The 17,631-nt window shown below is 34.1% G+C and overlaps 1 long non-coding RNA gene across 2 annotated transcripts; it reads left to right on the top strand.

Annotated features, from left to right (window-relative positions):
* The first annotated feature begins 307 nt into the window (after positions 1-307).
* Positions 308-10,483, top strand: LOC141544600 (uncharacterized). 2 transcript variants are annotated; one of them, XR_012482679.1, is made up of 6 exons: positions 308-585; positions 1,827-1,927; positions 3,198-3,300; positions 5,165-5,303; positions 9,108-9,150; positions 10,064-10,483. It is a non-coding gene; the product is annotated as an uncharacterized LOC141544600 (long non-coding RNA). The 2 variants fall into 2 exon arrangements; XR_012482680.1 differs by lacking the exon at positions 3,198-3,300 and having other exon boundaries at positions 309-585; positions 10,064-10,482.
* The last annotated feature ends 7,148 nt before the right edge of the window (positions 10,484-17,631 follow it).

The raw sequence follows: 17,631 nt of genomic DNA, 5'->3' as shown, positions 1-17,631 counted from the left end.
TCCTTGGTTATTTGCTCATTGTACTAAGAGCTGGAGAGAAAAGACACATGAAAAAAATGAGAGAATCCAGAAGACAATATGGAAGGAAGTACTAAATGCGTATTCTTCACTTTATATAAAAGCTAGTCACGTAGTAATGATTTCTTCTTTCTATCTTCTATCTTGGATATATTAATTTGTTTTAATAATCATTTTAGGAAAAACATTTTATAGCTGTTAGATAAGGATAATAACATATTTCCTTACAACTGAATTACAAATAATTGAATCTTCATCGTTTTCAATATTAGTATTTAAGTTGAAAGAAATTTCTTTTAATTCTGTAATTTCTTAAACTGATACTTTGTGGAAACAGGTTGAATACCTTAAGAAACAATTGGAAGAAATAATTTCACAAAATAGATACTTGGAACATATGAATACAAAGCTTAAAGAAGAAAGTATGAAATGTGACAGGCTGGATCTTGATCATCATTTACAAGGACCTAAATTAAAATACAATCAAGTGGAACAATATAGACCAAAGATTAAAGTACAAGTGAAGCCAGAGTCTGAAAAACAAATAGAGGCAATCTATTCTTACAGGTTATTTTATTTATCATTTTTATCTTTTTAAACTATTTCCATGTAAATACAGATTTATGATTTTTCCCATAGTCTAAATCCAGAATCTTTTAAAAAAATTTCCCTCTGCCTTTTACCCTTTATTATTAAAACATACGTATTTATTTTATTCTATTGATATCAATATAAAAAAGATAAAGAAACTATTGCCTTCTGTTGTAAATTCTGAAAAAAGATGATTCTCTTCCCTTGTCAAGAAATATGAAGTTACATATCCTGGATACTTTGTTTCCCAGATAGTCTTATAACCATAGTTAAGGCAATCATTATGAGCTCAGATTACCTTGAATTAGCATCTTTAAGATGCCTATGACAGAAACATAAGCTTTCCCAGACTGTCTTTATTACTGTGTTCAAGGCAATCTCTACACCTCAATATATATCCTTGTTCCTGTCTTTATTTTCCCTCCTCCCCTGAGATGATGTGAACCCCCTAATATTATATTTTCCATATAAAAGATGTTCTTATATTGAAGATTTTTGCTGAATCCTTTCTTGGTACTTTCTAGCTCACAACATCTTCTCTCTTTCTTCTTGCTAAATTGTAAGTCCCCATAGGGACGTAATCTTTCCCGTTGTTAATTCATATAATAAATATCATACTTTTGGAAACTCTGATGGATATCTAGTCATGGTTCCATGTCATGAACCAAATCTTTATTTTGAAGTTTTCACATAATTTAGTGTATAATTCTTTCCCCTCCAAATCTATTTTTATTTATCCATCCAGGTTCTTTTTTATACCTTTGAAATCTTAAGTAAAAATAATCATATATACTATTAAGTTTAAAAAAAAATAATTGACATAATATAAAAAAAATTAAGCATGAGTTTTTTTTTTTATTTTTGTTTGGTTAATATTTAAATTGGAAGAAAACATATTGAAAAATTCTGGAGATATTTTTTTTCAAAATAACCATTGATTTTATAATGATCTAACATATTAGCTCTAGGAAAAGAACTAGTGAACTATCATCCAATAGAAATAATCTTTTCTTAAAATATTCAAATGTAATTTAGTTGACCTTGATCATGAGTTCCTTCAAAGTTAGAATCTATTTTTAGGAATTCAGAATTGCTCTCTGAATCACTGACTGAAAATAGAAGGAAAACTAGCAGAATATGGTAACAAAAAATTTATAATTTTTAAGATAGAATTAGGCATTTTTGTTAAGTTTCTTCTTGTTTTACATTTTGTTTAGATTCAAGAACTGGAAGCTGAATTCTTAAAAATGCAAATATCACATCAAGAGACTAAAGCAAAACTAGAGAGATGCAAAAAGGATTATTTTCAAGAATACAGGTACACCTAAACACAGAAAGGAAGAAAAAATACTTAAACTTTTAATTGCTTTTAAATTTTTCCATTTGGGTCAAAGGACCCAAGCTGAAACCATTTCTAGTCATGTGAAAAGGAGTTCCAAATCACTATTGATCAGAGAAATGCAAATTAAGACGATTCTGAGATACCACTGCATACCTGTCAGATTGGCTAAGATGACAGGAAACAATAATGAACAATGTTGGAGGGGATGTGGGAAAACTGGGACATTGATACATTTTTGATGGAACTGTGAATGGAACCACCCATTCTGGACAGAGGTCTACTCAAAAAATTATCAAACTGCATACCCTTTGATCCAGCAATGTTTCTATGGTGTTATGTCCTGAAAATATCTTAAAGGAGGGAAAGGGACCCACATATGCAAAAATGTGGCAGCTCCTTTTGTAGTGGCAAGAAACTGGAACCTTTGTGGATGTCCATCAGTTGGAATATGGCTGAATAAGTTATGGTATATGAATGTCATGGAATATTATTGTTCTGTAAGAAAAAATCAACACAATGATTTCAGAGAGACCAGGGGAGACATACATAAACTGATGCTAAGTGAAATGAGCAGAACCAGGCAATTATTATATATGGCAAAGTTATACGATAATCAATTTTCATGAATGTGACCCTTTTCTCCAGTGAGATGATTCAGGTCTGTTGATGATCTTGGGATGATGGGAGCCATCTACACCCAGAGAGAGGACTGTGGAAACTGATGGTGTATAACAGCATTTTCACTCTTTTTGCTGTGTTTTGATTGAATTTTCTTTTCTCTCTCTCTCTCTCTCTCTCTCTCTCTCTCTCTCTCTCTCTCTCTCTCTCTCTCTCTCTCTCTTTCTCTTTCTCTCTCTTTTTTAACTTTTAGATCTTATCTGTGTGTGTGCAACAAGATAATTGTATTTAATATGTATGCCTATATCATATTTAATTTATATTTTTATCATGTTTAATTTATATTGGATTTCTTGATATCTGGGGAATGGGGTGAGAAAGGAGCCAGAAATTGGAACACAAGGGTTTTTTCAAGGGTCAATGTTAAAAAAATAAAACAAAATAAAAAGTATAAAATAAAAATGAATATATAATTGGGACCTGAAAAAATATTAGTAATTTTTCCATTTGGAATGTAACAAATCATTAATGACCATATCTGTGACCTCAACAGGAATTGGGGGGGGGTTAACTGTAGAGATTATACTTGTATAAATATTAGTAAAATATATTTTAAAATGTTAACTAGGTACAAAGGAATGCAGTGGGAAGATGGTACCCTGGCTACAGAGTCAGAGGACTTTGCTTCAAATCTTCCTCTGGTGCTTGTACCTGTATGCCCTGGTGATGAGGTGAGGTCTAATTTTGGGGCTCCCAATATGGGAACCAAAAATATGATGAAGTTTAGGTTTTGGGGTTCCATTTAGTAGAGAATCAAATGACAAGTTCTAGATTTAGGGAACCAAAATGAGATTTTCTGGTGATCAGGGACTTAAATGAAAAGGTCTAGTGGTAGGTTTGTGGTTCAGGAAACCGAATGGAGAGGTTTGGCTCCCCTGCACCCTCTTGGGATTCAGCACAAGGGTAGGGAGTTTTGGGGAACCTTCTTCTGGCAATGCAGAGATTCTATGTAAAGGAATTTAAAAACCCAAAAACTTAGATTGACAAAAGAGGTTTTTTATAGGGATTGGGAATTAAGGTTAGAAATCCTGACAGAAAGGCATAAAGTCTCTTTAGGGAAATAAGTGAGGGTAAAGAGAGGGTAACACTGGAAAAGAATATTATTCCAGTGGGCAGAGGCTTCCTTGGCATAGCATGGTGTAGTCTAGCATGGCATAGCTTGTCATGTTTAGAACTTCTGCAAAGAGAGGGTTTTAGATTGGCTCTTTTATAATAGGAACTTTGGCTACAAGCTGATGGGGGCTAGAGGGTGGAGTTCCAAGTTGGCTCATCTACAAGCTGGGTTTCAGCTTCAGCTGAAATTTGAATTGAATAGGAAATAATTGAATAGGGTTGGAATTCTTTTGCTCAGGCCTAAATCAGCCCCACCTAGATAATAGAATGACATTGCTTGTCTTGTTTCCCAGGGGCAGGATTCCAAACTGAGGCAGAATTGAAGGAGATTTTCTCCTTCAAGGATTTTTAGCATTTCAGGGTATCTTCTTCACTAAGACAAATCACTTTACCTTGCTTCATCTTTAAAATCAGGATGTTTGATTAAGGAACTTTTAGGAAGCCTGGTTAGTGCTTAATGCAATGATAAGGATCCAATAAAAGTTACTAATTTTTAATCATGTCACATTTATATGCCCTATTATTTCTTTTCACTATGTGAAACAGATTAGCCCTTCGAGGATGGAATGAGAAAGTTGAAAATTAGAATAACATTATTATGATTTCACGAAATTACAAGACTAAAAGTTTTAAAGTGTTTTGGGATATGTATTAACAGTATCAGTCATAGAAATATATTAGACATTGTAACTACTCTTGTCCTAATAGTGACAACCAGGACTGTAGGACTTAGCCCCCATTGGAATTTAAATTAAAGTATTGTATAACCAAGGTAATATTTATTTTTTAAAAAAGCAGAATAGGTGAGTCTCCTTTGCACAATGACAATGGCGATTTTGTGGTCTGCATCCATTTGAGAGCCTCAAAACTATTTTTTTTTTTTTTTTTAGCTTCAGCATAGTCTTTGTTTTAACCTTGATTTGGTTGCTAACTGGTCCCTTAAAACTACTTTAGTAATTTCCATATGAATTTATGTAATAAAGTGCTTTTAGTGGCTTCTTTAAAATCAGATTAATAAGGAATCCAGGATTTGCAAGTATTTTTTTTGTTATTTGTGTGTGTGTGTGTGTGTGTGTGTGTGTGTGTGTGTGTGTGTGTCTTTCCCTGGACCATTCTGGAAAACAACAACAACTTTTTCTTCACTAATTTTCTTTGTACCATTATAGGATCTTAATGGAAATAATTCAATTGAGTAAAAACTTTTATAACTTTATATACTGTAATTGTTTTCAGAGTGAAGAAACTATTCAGGGACAAGTCACAATTGTGATAGTATTAACGAAAAACTACAACCATTAAAAAAAAATGTTAGCCCTTTATATGCTTTGAAATGTTCACAGAACTAATGAGAGACTAGTTATTGCATACTAAAATGCAGACATTTTAGAATGAAATACTAAAGAGTATAACTTTAATCAACAGATTTACTACAAGTTCCTTTGTGGAGCCACTTCAGGACCATGTTCTTGATAATTATCTCGACCTTTCTGGAAGAAATTCAAAATATTTTTTTGGAGAAACACAGACTTCAATAAATGGCAGGGAAGCCTGCTTTGCAAAGGTAGTCATTTAGATCTTATTTTCTCCTCTTTGATGCTAAAGATTTAATATAAAATATTCTGTTTAGTTGATTTCCATGCCTATGTATTTTTGTGATAAAAAAAATGATCACTTTGTGAGGGATATAGAAGACCCTTACCCAAAATGACTACTCAGAGACCATTCAGTAGAAGGCAGAAAATTTGTTTATTGAAAACCTTCCAAAGATGAGCCCTCCCATCTCCAGATAAGAAAGAGAAAGAAAGCTCCCAGTTGGAGGGCTAAAGAAGTAGTAAAAATACATAACTTTTACACAAGAGATTACATCACAAGTAAGATGGCATTGAGAAGGGGAGGAAAGGCATCTAATGGGTTGTTGCTATTTGGAGAGATTGCAATGGAAGGTTTCTGTTTCCCCATAATCTCCTGATTTCTAGGAAACAGAAAATCACCCCTTCAGGCTTAATGAAGCAGATAGTGGTCCAGCTAATAGATTAAATATCCATAAATGTCAAATACTGATAAATGTCATCAGCTCAGGTTAAGTAAATATGGTTATAGCTGGCCAATGCTCAAGTAAATATGAGCCTACACATAATATAGAGGTCATAGTGATGAGAGATAGGAAAGGGGGAACCCTGTTGTGGTCTGTGCAAAGATAGTCCCAATACAGTGCAGTGTCCCCTGGAAATGAATTGACAGTCATGAAAACTAGATTGATAAAACGGTTTATTGTAGAAATTTGGAAATAAAGTTAAATGTAGAAAGATGCCAGGGCCAAAGGTAGTTGCTGGGTGGGCAGGAACCCTTACATGGCCAGAAGAATAGCATGTTTTGTGGGGAAGGGCTCCTGCAAATAGATAGCTCCAGTTTGGCTCTTTTTATACTTAAAGGGGGCTTGTTGGTGGAGTCCCAAGCTCCTGGCAAGCTTTCAGCCAGGGTCAGTGTTGAGTAGAATTCAATGGGTTTAAACTGTGGGGGTTGGGAAAAACTCAAGTTAATTCAGATCCAGTGGGGGTTGGGCCCGATTATCATTGGAATTTAAAAGGATGCTTTTTGGCTAGCATTTGTGAATCAAAGGTCAGCCATGGGGGTTGGGGAATCAGAAAGGAATCTTAAAGGGATCTCAACCACCATCAATAGAAGAAACACAGAAAAAATGAAAACAAAATATAGAAAAATAATACATATAATCCTGTAAAAATCTTCACCTTATTGCTCTCTATTCCACACACATTTACATAATAATAATTTAAAATTCTTGATAATGTTTTAAAGTTTTTAGGGTTTTTTTTTTTTTAAGTTTAAAGGTTATATTTTAAATATTTTTTTAAAAATCCACAACTGTCAGTCCTTTAATCTAATGATGATTTAATCATGAAAAGGTATGTAGTCTACATTCATTAATGTTCTTTTTGAATCTCTCTTTGTGACTTGAAGCACATTGGTCTAAAACTATTAAAAAAATATCCTCCATATTAATGCTTTTTTTTATTCTTTTTTTTTTTTTTTTTTTTTTTTTTTGTAATCATTGTTTACTCCAATGATACAAACCTGATGGGAAGAAAAATCCTGTAGTTTACACTATATTTTAAAGGATTAGGAAGATGGAATTTGAGAAAACCAATTTAATATATTTTTTCTTATTAAATGGGGTTCAATAATTTAGCATGTTAAAATCATTTCCTTTCTTTTGTATGTATTTATTGACTTAAAACTTAAACATAAAATAAGAAAAAAAAACAGATAAAAAAAAAACAACAACCTTGTCATGTGCTGGATAGAACACTGGGAAGCATTCAAAATATTTAGCAACAAATTTTAATTCAAGGAAACATATGATGAGGTTAGTAGCAGTCAGAGAGTTGTGGAAATCCCCTTTTGTTCAGAGGTGCAAGTTCTTTGTGATAGAATTCAAGAACCTGAACTATTAATTGGCAAACATGGAAGTTTATTGTTGGATTGGAAGCTAGTTTTCTAAGACACTGACTTCTTTAGTGGCAAAGTCCTAATAGGGAAATTGAGGCTGGCACTGAGATGAGAATGCCTTCTCAGCAGGCAGAATCCTTTGGACATTCTGCAATGAATGAGTTCAGAATTTGCCCTTTAAATAGGAATCTTGATGCTCAAGTTTCAGGTTGAAAAAAGAAGCCAAAGTCCCCAGGTCTAAATGCTTATCAGTATCTGACCCAGATCTCCCATTGGAATTTCCAGAAAGGTTCTGGCATCCCCAAAAGATTAATGGAGTGCTTTTTGACCAAGATTTCTGATAGAATAATGATGCTTAACTTGTGTTCCCAGGAATGCCTGAGACTCCCAACTCTCTTTTTGTATAGATCAAAGGGAACAGTTTCACAGTGATAATGTTAAAGGAAACACAGTTTCACTCCCCTACATGTATATAATATAAAAGGCATTATATTCATAAATGTCCAGTTTTCTTCTAGTTTTGCTTCCTTCTAGGTTTTCTTTTGCTCTCTACTGTGTAATTTTTTATTTTTATGTACCTTTCCTTCTTTTCTCGACCTTTCCAAAGAAAGCTTCAGTTAAGCCAAATATATATAATATATACTCACATATACTTATATGTACCTACACATATATTTTTCTAAAATATTAATATGGTTGACATAATGTAGATTTCATTCTTACTATAATCTTTTTTCAACTTTGATTTTGTCAGAGTTCAATGATTACTTTTTATATATTTTTAAAAATAAATTTTGCTCCTGATCATTGGTATTATATTGGTGTTTGTATCTTCTTTTCACCATCCTTTCTAACTGTTCTACTTGACTTCTATCTGTTGACTGGCCTTGTTATTACTTTATCTCCAAGCTGCCCCTGACCCCTGCCCAAACACCATGGATATCATTTTTATCTTCTCCTCTAGCCTTATACCTTCCTCTTAATCCTATACATATTAATCTACACCTCTTATCCCAATGCTATTCAGTTAAATACATTTCTGTACCCCACCTTATCCTCTTCCTTCCCCTCTTAATTCTTTAAAGATTTTTGTTGCATTACTATACCCTTCTTGGTGTGTCTATGCCAAGAAGGGATAACATACTGACATGAACGCATGTGTAAGAGAAAGAGAGAAATTCTTTTTTTATATTGGCCCTTATATGTAAAATTCTCTATTAAATCCAGGTTTGTTTGAGAGAAAATCCTGAAAATGTGACATTTTATTGAATGTCCTTTTGTTTTTATTCAATAGTGTACTTAACTTTGCTGGGTGAAATATTTTCATCCACAATTTTAGGGTTTTTCTAAATGGAATTCTTATTTTATTTTTCCCATTTTAAATTTAATATTTTCCTTTAACCAATTACATGACAATCATTTTTATATTTATTTTTAGAACTTGGAGTTCCAGATTCTCTTCCTTCCTCTCTCCCCACCATAACTACACTTTATCCTCCCACTGAAAAGCTACATGTAAAGATATGCAAAAACACTTCCATCTAAGTCATGTTGCTACCAAAAAAAACAGATTTTCTCCCACCTATCTGAAGAAACATTAAGTAAAAAATATATTTGCTTCAATCTGTATTCTGACACAATCAGTTCCTTCTCTATCCAGATGTGGATAGTATTTTTCAACATAAGTCCTTCACAATAATCTTGAATCATTGTATTGCTGAGAAGATTGCTAATACTTTAGACACATAATATACTCTACTTTATATCACTTTGCAAAAGCTGATGGAGAATTTCTTTGGATGTCTGCAATTTTTAAAAAAGATTTCTTGAGTCCTTTGTATTATCTTATTCCTCATTTTCTTCATTTTTCTGAAATATAATTTTAATGTTATTTCAGATGCAGCAGGAGTTGGAAAACCCTGTAACTACAATTGATGATGGTATGTCCAAATGATTCATAAATAAACTATCATAATTTTATGCTATGCCTGATTTGTAAATATACTTTAAAAAATTCCATTATGATGCTTGTCCAGTGCCACCTCCCTCCTCTTCACCAATGTAAAGTGACCATTGATTCTTTTATGAAAGCATTCCTTACTTTCCAGATGTGAGCGATAATCCAAGATTAATGACAATATCAGTGAGCATTTTTACACACTCTTTAGGGGCATAGCTCCAAATTCAGAACAAAGGTCCAACTCTCACGCTATCAGGTGAATACAACTCCTGTTATAGATATAACAACAACAAAAAAAGAAGTCATAGCTAAATCAAAGAATGATTTACATTTCTTCAAATAGTCAAATAAAATAATTGGCATGGTTGGTTTCATTGTGAGTCCAGAGGCAACAATATACATAATTAAATAAGAAATACAACTCAGCAGGAGCTTAAGTAAATAGACTACCATGAATATAACTATAATTGCAACTCATATATTGACTTTTACTACAAAGGTAAAAGAATACTATTATGTAAACAATTTGATGAGTTGCTCCAAAATCAACATAGATCTGAAATATACATATGCATTTCATATTTTATCTGATTTGAATTTCAAAACAACTAGATGATTTCTAGGAAAACTTGAATTGAAGTCCTTCCTATGAAATATATAGAACATGAAAACATAGGCAAGTCACTTACCTTCAAAATGTTCAGAAAACTCTTTAAGACTCAGTTTTACCAGTGACCATTTCCATGATTCCTTGATATAATGAATCCTTAGTGCCAGGAGAAAAACACACACACATGCACCCACACACACACACACACACACACACACACACACACACAGAAGCATATACTTAAATGTATCAATTATTTTTTCTTCTTTCTTTTTTCCCCTAGCTATAGCTGAGCTTCCATCTACATCTTACTGGCCTTCTCCAATGGGATGCCCTAGAAAGCCAAATTTGAATTGGGATCCAGTTTCCAGCCCAACTCAGGAATACTTAGGATGTGTCAAGAAAATTTACATGTTTTAAATAAAGGAAGAAATAATATACATTTGTGAGTTGAAATTTGAGAAATAATTCATTTGAATCCTTACTTCATTCTAATCAGTATTTATCAATTTGATGGAATACTATCAAAGTTCTGTATGTAAGACCTGAGAGCTAGGATCTACAGAATCCTAAGTTCAGTTGCTTAATCATATAGAAAGTTAACTCCATCCTTGTATTCCCCTTCTCATGGAGACCAAGTCCATTGTGGCAGTCATAATAACTATATGCAAAGTCCCTCCAAATATTCTTGTACTTCTGAATCAATCACTGGTCTAATAGGACCAGGTGACCATCTTAAGATTACTTAGATCATTCAATTCAAGATGATTTGTACCATTTTCTCATACCCAAACTAAGGAGAATCCCGTCCATCTGTGGGATATTCCTTACCTCACTCACCTTGCCACCCTGCTGACATGAGTTTGCTTAATTAATAATAATAATTAATAATTAATCTCTTATAGCTGTTCTTGAATGTCCAGACATTTAACCCTATAAAAATTGGGACCTAGAATGAGGAAGTATCCCAGATTGTGAGGAAGAGCTGAGGTTCACTTCATTTCAGAGAACTGTGGACCCTTTAAAACAGTGACATAGGCTTTGAGTTCAGCCTCAGGCTCTTCTCATTTAGGCGGGATAATTTTAATTTCCAAAATGATAGCTTCTTTGGTGGAATACTGATGCTCTTTTGACCAGTCCCTGCCAAGACCCAAAAAGAAAGTGCTCACAAAGTGGCAATTTCATGGAGGGATCGCCTATAAATATAAGTGCCTCCCTATCTGCACACAAATTCTCTTGAGTTTAGGTAAGCCTCTTCAGAATTAAAGTTTGCCTTCATTAACACTAAATTCTTTTTCTTTTCAGAAGGGCCCTAATTTATCTCAATTTTTAAGTTTTGTACCAATCAAAATCTATATTTACATGTATTATATGGCCCTCCTTTTAAAATTTTAAGGGTATACTATGGGTTATTTTTCTCTACTTTTCTTATTTTTGTTTTCTGAAGTCTGGGAAGAGATTCAGCTGTAGAATTGCTAATTCCTTAATTTCAGCCAGCTAGCCACCTATGTAATTTTACAACTTCCTGTTGGTAGGGTTAAAATCTATTTTTTTTTTTTGCCTTTAAATTCATTCAACAAGAAGTCATCATTCTTCTCATCAGTAGAGAAATTTCTTAAAATGCTTGAGAAGGAACTTTCACCTGCTCATATTATGTTAAGGTTCATCCTAGGATGAATCCCTTGATGGGTATGGATGAGAAGTGAGATTCTCCACTCAATTGTTCTGTTCCAACACCTTCAAAAAGGTATAATTTGTTATAGAACCACCAGGCTTAGGGAGAGAGATTCCTCACCACCTGCTGTTCAGACATATGACCATCCTGGGAACAATCACACCCTCTTTTGAAAGAAGAAAACTCTTCCAAAGAGAAGGAAAGCAGAAAGTTATTCTCATTTTTATTTACTTTGGACTGTTTGTTACCAACAACTAGAGTTAAATTTTCAAGAAGTTTTAAAGGGGAGTAGGCATAAAAATTGTTGAATGTTTCCTTATAGGAAAAAAAAATCAACTCTAGTTGACTAGTCTTGGGAGCCTAGTTAAGAAGTGGAAATATTGGAGAATTTTTCAAAACAAATCCCTGAAGATCAGAGTGTTAGATATAGGAAAGATGTCCATGTGGACAGGTTTCCAGAGGTTAAGAAATTGCCTTCCTAGTTATCATATTCAAGGGAGTTGGTGTCCAATATCTGCAACTAAAAAACTTCCCAGAAGGAATAGCCAGTAAGTTAAGGATGAATGAAGGGACAAAGAAATTTGAAGTCTAGTTTCAGTATTAATTCTGGGCTTGAAAGTATAGGATTGGGGGCAGAGCTAAGAAGGCAGAGAAGATACATGCAAATGTGTAAGCTCCCTTCTTCCCTCAATACCAACTAGTTAAATCAGCCTCGTGGACTGATAAAAACCAAAAGGATTAGAAGTACAACTTACCACCTGAAGAAAATCTGAAATTTCAATAGAAAAGGTCGGTTCTGATGGGAGGAAAGAAAGATCAGCACAGGAAGGGTTAGGTGCTAGCACACTGTGCCAAACAGGTTGGGGAAAACTCTAGGATCAGAGAAGATGTGAAATAGAGGAATCTAGCATAAACTGAGAGCTCTACTCTGCTTATAAAACAGCAGATCAGAAGAGAAATCAAAGCCATTTTAAAATATAAAGCCAGATCCTAGAACCACCTCAATCCGGAAGTGATCTAATACCAATCTCAGCATAGCCGCCTTCTGCTGTCCAGGGCTTCTCCTTGGGGCAGTTAAGAACCTGAACAGCATGGGACACAGCTTGGGGCAGCTCTAATCCACATAGTACAAGGCTCAGTCTGAGGCAGTGGAATTCTAGCAGTATTGAAACTCCAACAACAGCAGAACTCCCAAAGAAATGGAATCTCTGCAGAAGGGACCGTGGTTTCCCGTCAGACACTTCCGGTTTCAGCACAGGGGCTTTTCAAGTCAGCTGCTAATATCCACGGCCTCATAGGACGCCTTGGCCTGGGTTTGTGATGCTTTCACTGTTCAGCCTTAAACCTCAAGACAGTTGCTAGGCCACACAGCAGGGGTCCTTCACTAGGCACTCCTCACAGCGCAGCTATGCTAACCACCTCTGAGGCATTTCTGGGGAGGGACGAGGGGAACTCTCTCCCAGAGCACTCTCTTAGGCCAGTCACAGGATTGATGCATCCATCTTTGCTGGGAGGAAGGTGATACATTTCTTATCCAAAGGCAGACTTCCCACAGAGTGTTAACAATTAGTGAGAAGCTGAAGAGAACTATTGACACCTTCTATACAGAGAAAGAGCGGGTATCCAACCCTGAGGCGGCTAACAGCAGAGAATCTCCAGATAACATCTTAAAGGGTAATGATACCTGCCCCCCATCACATAAATCTCTCCTAGAAGAGACTATTAAAAAAATTGGGAAAGGAAAGAGAACCTATGATAGAGGATAAAATTGTCCTGAAATTTGATTTGGAAAAAATAAAGAATTCACAGGACGTTCAGGGAGACAAAATTTGTGAATTGGAAAAGGTTAAAATATCACAGGAAAGTAGGATTTCTGAATTGGAAAACATGAAAAAATTCCCAAGAAAGTAGGATTTGTGATTTGGAAAAATAAAATAACTCAATTTAAACAAAAATAGTGAAATGGAAAAAAAAAATTAACAGACCAAAATAATTCATTTAAAAACTCAATAGGACATATAAAAAAAGAACTAAAAAATGTGAATGAAGAAAATAACTCATTAAAAATCAGGACTGAATACAAATGAATGATTCATTGAGAAACCAAGAATCAGTCAAACAAAACAAAAACAAAAGCAAAAATGAAAAGCTGGAGAATAACGTCAAATATTTACTGGGAAAATCTATAGAACTGGAAAATAGATCTAGGAGAGATCATCTCAGGATCATTAGACTTCCCGAAAATTATGATTGAAAAAAAGCTTAGATTCTAAGAAATCATCAAAGAGAACTGTCCAATGATAATAGAAACAGAAGGGAAAATAGTCATTGAAAGAATTCATTGAACACCTTCTGAAAAAGACCCTAAAAAAGAACTCCACAGAAGATAGTGGCTAAATTGAAGAACTACCAAACTAAGGAAAATATATTGCAAACAGGTAGGAAAAAACAATTCAAATATCAAGGTGACACAATAAGGATCACTCAAGGTCTGGCTGCCTCTACATTAAAGGATCAAAGGGCCTGGAACCAGATATTCCGAAAGGCAAAAGAACAAGAATTGCAACCAAGAATAAACTACCCAGCTAAATTTAGCATTTTCTTTCATGGAAGAAGATGGTCATTTAATGAAATAAAGGAATTCCTTTTCTTTCTAAGAAAAAAAAAAAGACTTAAACAGAAAAGTTTGATCTACATCCACAAGACTCAAGAGAAGCAGAAAAAGGTAAAAAGAACTATTGAGAACTGTATCTCTGTTGTGGATATACAGAAAGTCTACATGGATAATTTGATTTTACTGATATAACAATAAAAAGGGAAGTAGTAAAGGGAAGGAGATAGTATCAGAAACAGGGAAAGGAGAGATAAAAAGAGGGAAACTACATCCCAGGAAGAGACATTAAAAAAAATCTTCTACATCTGAGGGAATTTAGAGTGGGGAAGAAACATTGTGTGAATCTTACTCTCATCAGAGTAGGTTCAAAGAGTAAATAATTGACAAATTTTTTTTTCAGAGAATTCTCTCTCACCTCATAAGGGGGGAGAGGAATAGGGAAAAGGAAAAGGGGAATAAGGGAAGGATACAAGAAAGGGGAAGTGATTTAAAAGGAGGGGGAGGGATACTAAAATGTGGGGTCCATAAATTCAATACTGAGGAAGGGGTTCAGGGGGGAGAAGGGGGAAAAAAGCATAATTAGGGGATCTGATTGCAGGAAATACAGAATTAGTAATTTTAACTATAAATGTGAATGGGATGAACTCTCCCATTAAATGGAGGCGGATAGCAGACTGGATCAAAAGAACTTTACAATATGTTTTTTTTACAAGAAACACACTTAAAGCAGGCAAATACATACAGAGTAAAGGTAAACAGTTGAAGTAGAATATATTATGATTCAGGTGAAGCCAAAAAAATTAGGGGAAGCCATCCTTATCTCAAATCAAGCAAAAGCAGAAATTGATCTAATTAAAAGAGATAAGGAAGGAAACTATATCCTGCTAAAAGTTAGCTTAGACAATGATGCAGAAGGCTCTCTTCATCTTAAGTCCATTGGAACTGGCCTGAATCACCTTATTATTGAAAAAAAGCCATGTACATCAAAATTGATCATTGTATAATCCTGTTGTTACTGTATATAGTGTTCTCTCTTACTTCACTTAGCATCATTTCATGTAATCTGTCCAGGCCTCTCTGAAATCATCCTGCTGATCTTTTCTTACATAACAATAATATTCCATTACATTCATATACCAAGCTTATTCAACCATTCCACAACGGATGGTCCTGTACTCAATTTCCAGTTCCTTGCTACACACATTTTTGCACATGTGGGTTCTTTTCTTTTTTTCAAGATGTCCTTGGGATACAGATGAAGTAAAGACACTGTGGATCAAAGGGTATGTACAATTAGATAGACCTTTGGGCATAGTTCCAAGTTGCTCTCCAGAATGGTTGGATCAGATCATAACTCCATAAACAATATTAGTATCCCACTTTTCCTATCACTTTTCCAACTTTTCTCATCTTTTCCTGTTATCTTTTTCTGCCAATCTGAGAGACATGTAGTGGTATCTCAGAGTTGTCTTAATTTGTATTCCTTTGATCAATAGTGATTTAGAGCAGCTTTTCATATGACTAGAAGTAGTTTTAATTTCTTTATCTAAAAATTATTTGTTCATATCTTTTGACCATTTATCAGTTGGAGAATGCCTTGCATTCTTATAAATTTGAGTCAATTCTCTAAGAAAGGAGTTCATTATAAGAAGACTTAGATGTAAAATTTATCTCCAGTTTTCTGCTTCCCTTCTAATCATGTCGGCATTGATTTTGTTTGTACAAAAACTTTTTATTTAATGTAATGAAAATTATCCATTTTGCATTTCATAATCTCCTCTAGTTCTTCTTTGGCCACAAATTCCTTTTCTCCACAGATCTGCAAGGTAGACTATTCCTTGTTCTCCTAAATTCATTAGAGTATCACTCTTTTTGTCCAAATCATGAACTCATTTTGATCTTGTTGTGATATGTAGGGTGCTAGGTATTGGTCATTGTTTAGTTTATGCCATACTATTTTCCAATTTTCCCAGCAATTTTTGTCAAATAGTGAGTTCTTACCCCAGAAGCTAGAGTCTTTGGGTTTATCAAACACTAGATATTTATTGACTATTGTGTCTTGTTAGCTTAACTTATTCCACTGATCAATTAGTCTATTTCTTAGCCAGTACCAAATGATTTTGATGACTTCTGGTTTATAATATAGTTTTGGATCACATTCATCTGCATTTTTTTTTCATTAGTTTCCTTGAAATGCTTTATCTTTGGTTGTTTCAGATGAATTTTGTTATTGTTGTTTCTAGCTCTGTAAAGTAGTTTCTTGGCAGTATGATTGATATGGCACTGAATAAATAGATTAATTTAGGTAATATTGTCATTTTTATTATATTAGTTTGGGCTATCCATGAACACTTGATGTTCTTCCAGTTTTTAAGATCTAAATTTATTTGTGTGGAAACTGTTCATAGAGTTGTGCTCATAGAGTTCCTGGCTTTGCCTTGGCAGGAAGAGTCCCAAATATTTTATATTATCTAAGTTATTTTAAATGCAATTTCTCTTTGTATCGCTTGCTGATGGACTTTGTTGGTAACATGTGGAAATGTGGATGATGTATATAGATTTATCATATATCCTGAAACATTGCTGAAGTTAATTGTTTCTAGTACTTTGAAAATGAATTCTCTAGGATTCTTTTAAGGATAGAATCATCGTTTGCTAAAAGGGATAATTTTATTTTCTCATTACTTAGTCTAATTCCTTTAATTTCTTTTTCTTCTCTTATTGCTAAAGCTACCAATTCTAATACAATATTGAATGGCAATGGTAATAGTGTGTACAACCTTGCTTCACCTCAATCTTATTGGGAATACTTCCAGTTTATCCCCATTACATATGATGTTTGTGTTGGTTTTAGACAGATGCTACTGATCATGCTAAGGAAACCTCCATGTATTCCTTTGTGGTCTAGTGTTTTTAAAAGGAATGGGTGCTGGATATTGTCAAATACTTTTTCTGCATCTGTTATATAAGAGAATTATATGATTTCTGTTAGCTTAGTTATTGATATAGTAAATTATACTAATATTTCCCTAATATTGAACCAGCCTTGCATTCTTAGTATAAATCCTACTTGGTCGTAGTGTATTATCCTGGTGATAATTTTCTATAATCTCTTTGCTAATGTTTTATTTAAGAAGTTTGCATCAATATTCATTAGGGAAATGGATGTAAAATTTTCTTTCTCTGTTTTGACCCTACCTTATTTACATATCAGCACTATATCTGGTGTAAAAGAAACTTGGTAGGGTTCCTTCTTTCCGTATTTTTTCAAATATTTTGCACAGAATTGAAACTAATTGTCCTTTAAATGTTTGGTAGAACACCTCTCAGATTGGCTAGGATGACAGAAACAGATAATGGTGAATGTTGGAGGGGATGTGGGAAAACTGGGACAATGATACTTTGTTGCTGTAATTCTGAATACATCCAGCCATTCTGGAGAGTGATTTGGAACTATGCTCAAAAAGTTATCAAACTCTGCATATCCTTTGATCCAGCATGTTACTATTGGGCTTATATACCAAGGAAATGGTAAAGAAGGGAAAGGGACCTTTATGTGCAA

Source organism: Sminthopsis crassicaudata, chromosome 5 (genome assembly GCF_048593235.1).
Source record: "Sminthopsis crassicaudata isolate SCR6 chromosome 5, ASM4859323v1, whole genome shotgun sequence".
Lineage (NCBI taxonomy): Eukaryota > Metazoa > Chordata > Mammalia > Dasyuromorphia > Dasyuridae > Sminthopsis > Sminthopsis crassicaudata.
This window is presented reverse-complemented; position numbering and strand designations above follow the sequence as displayed.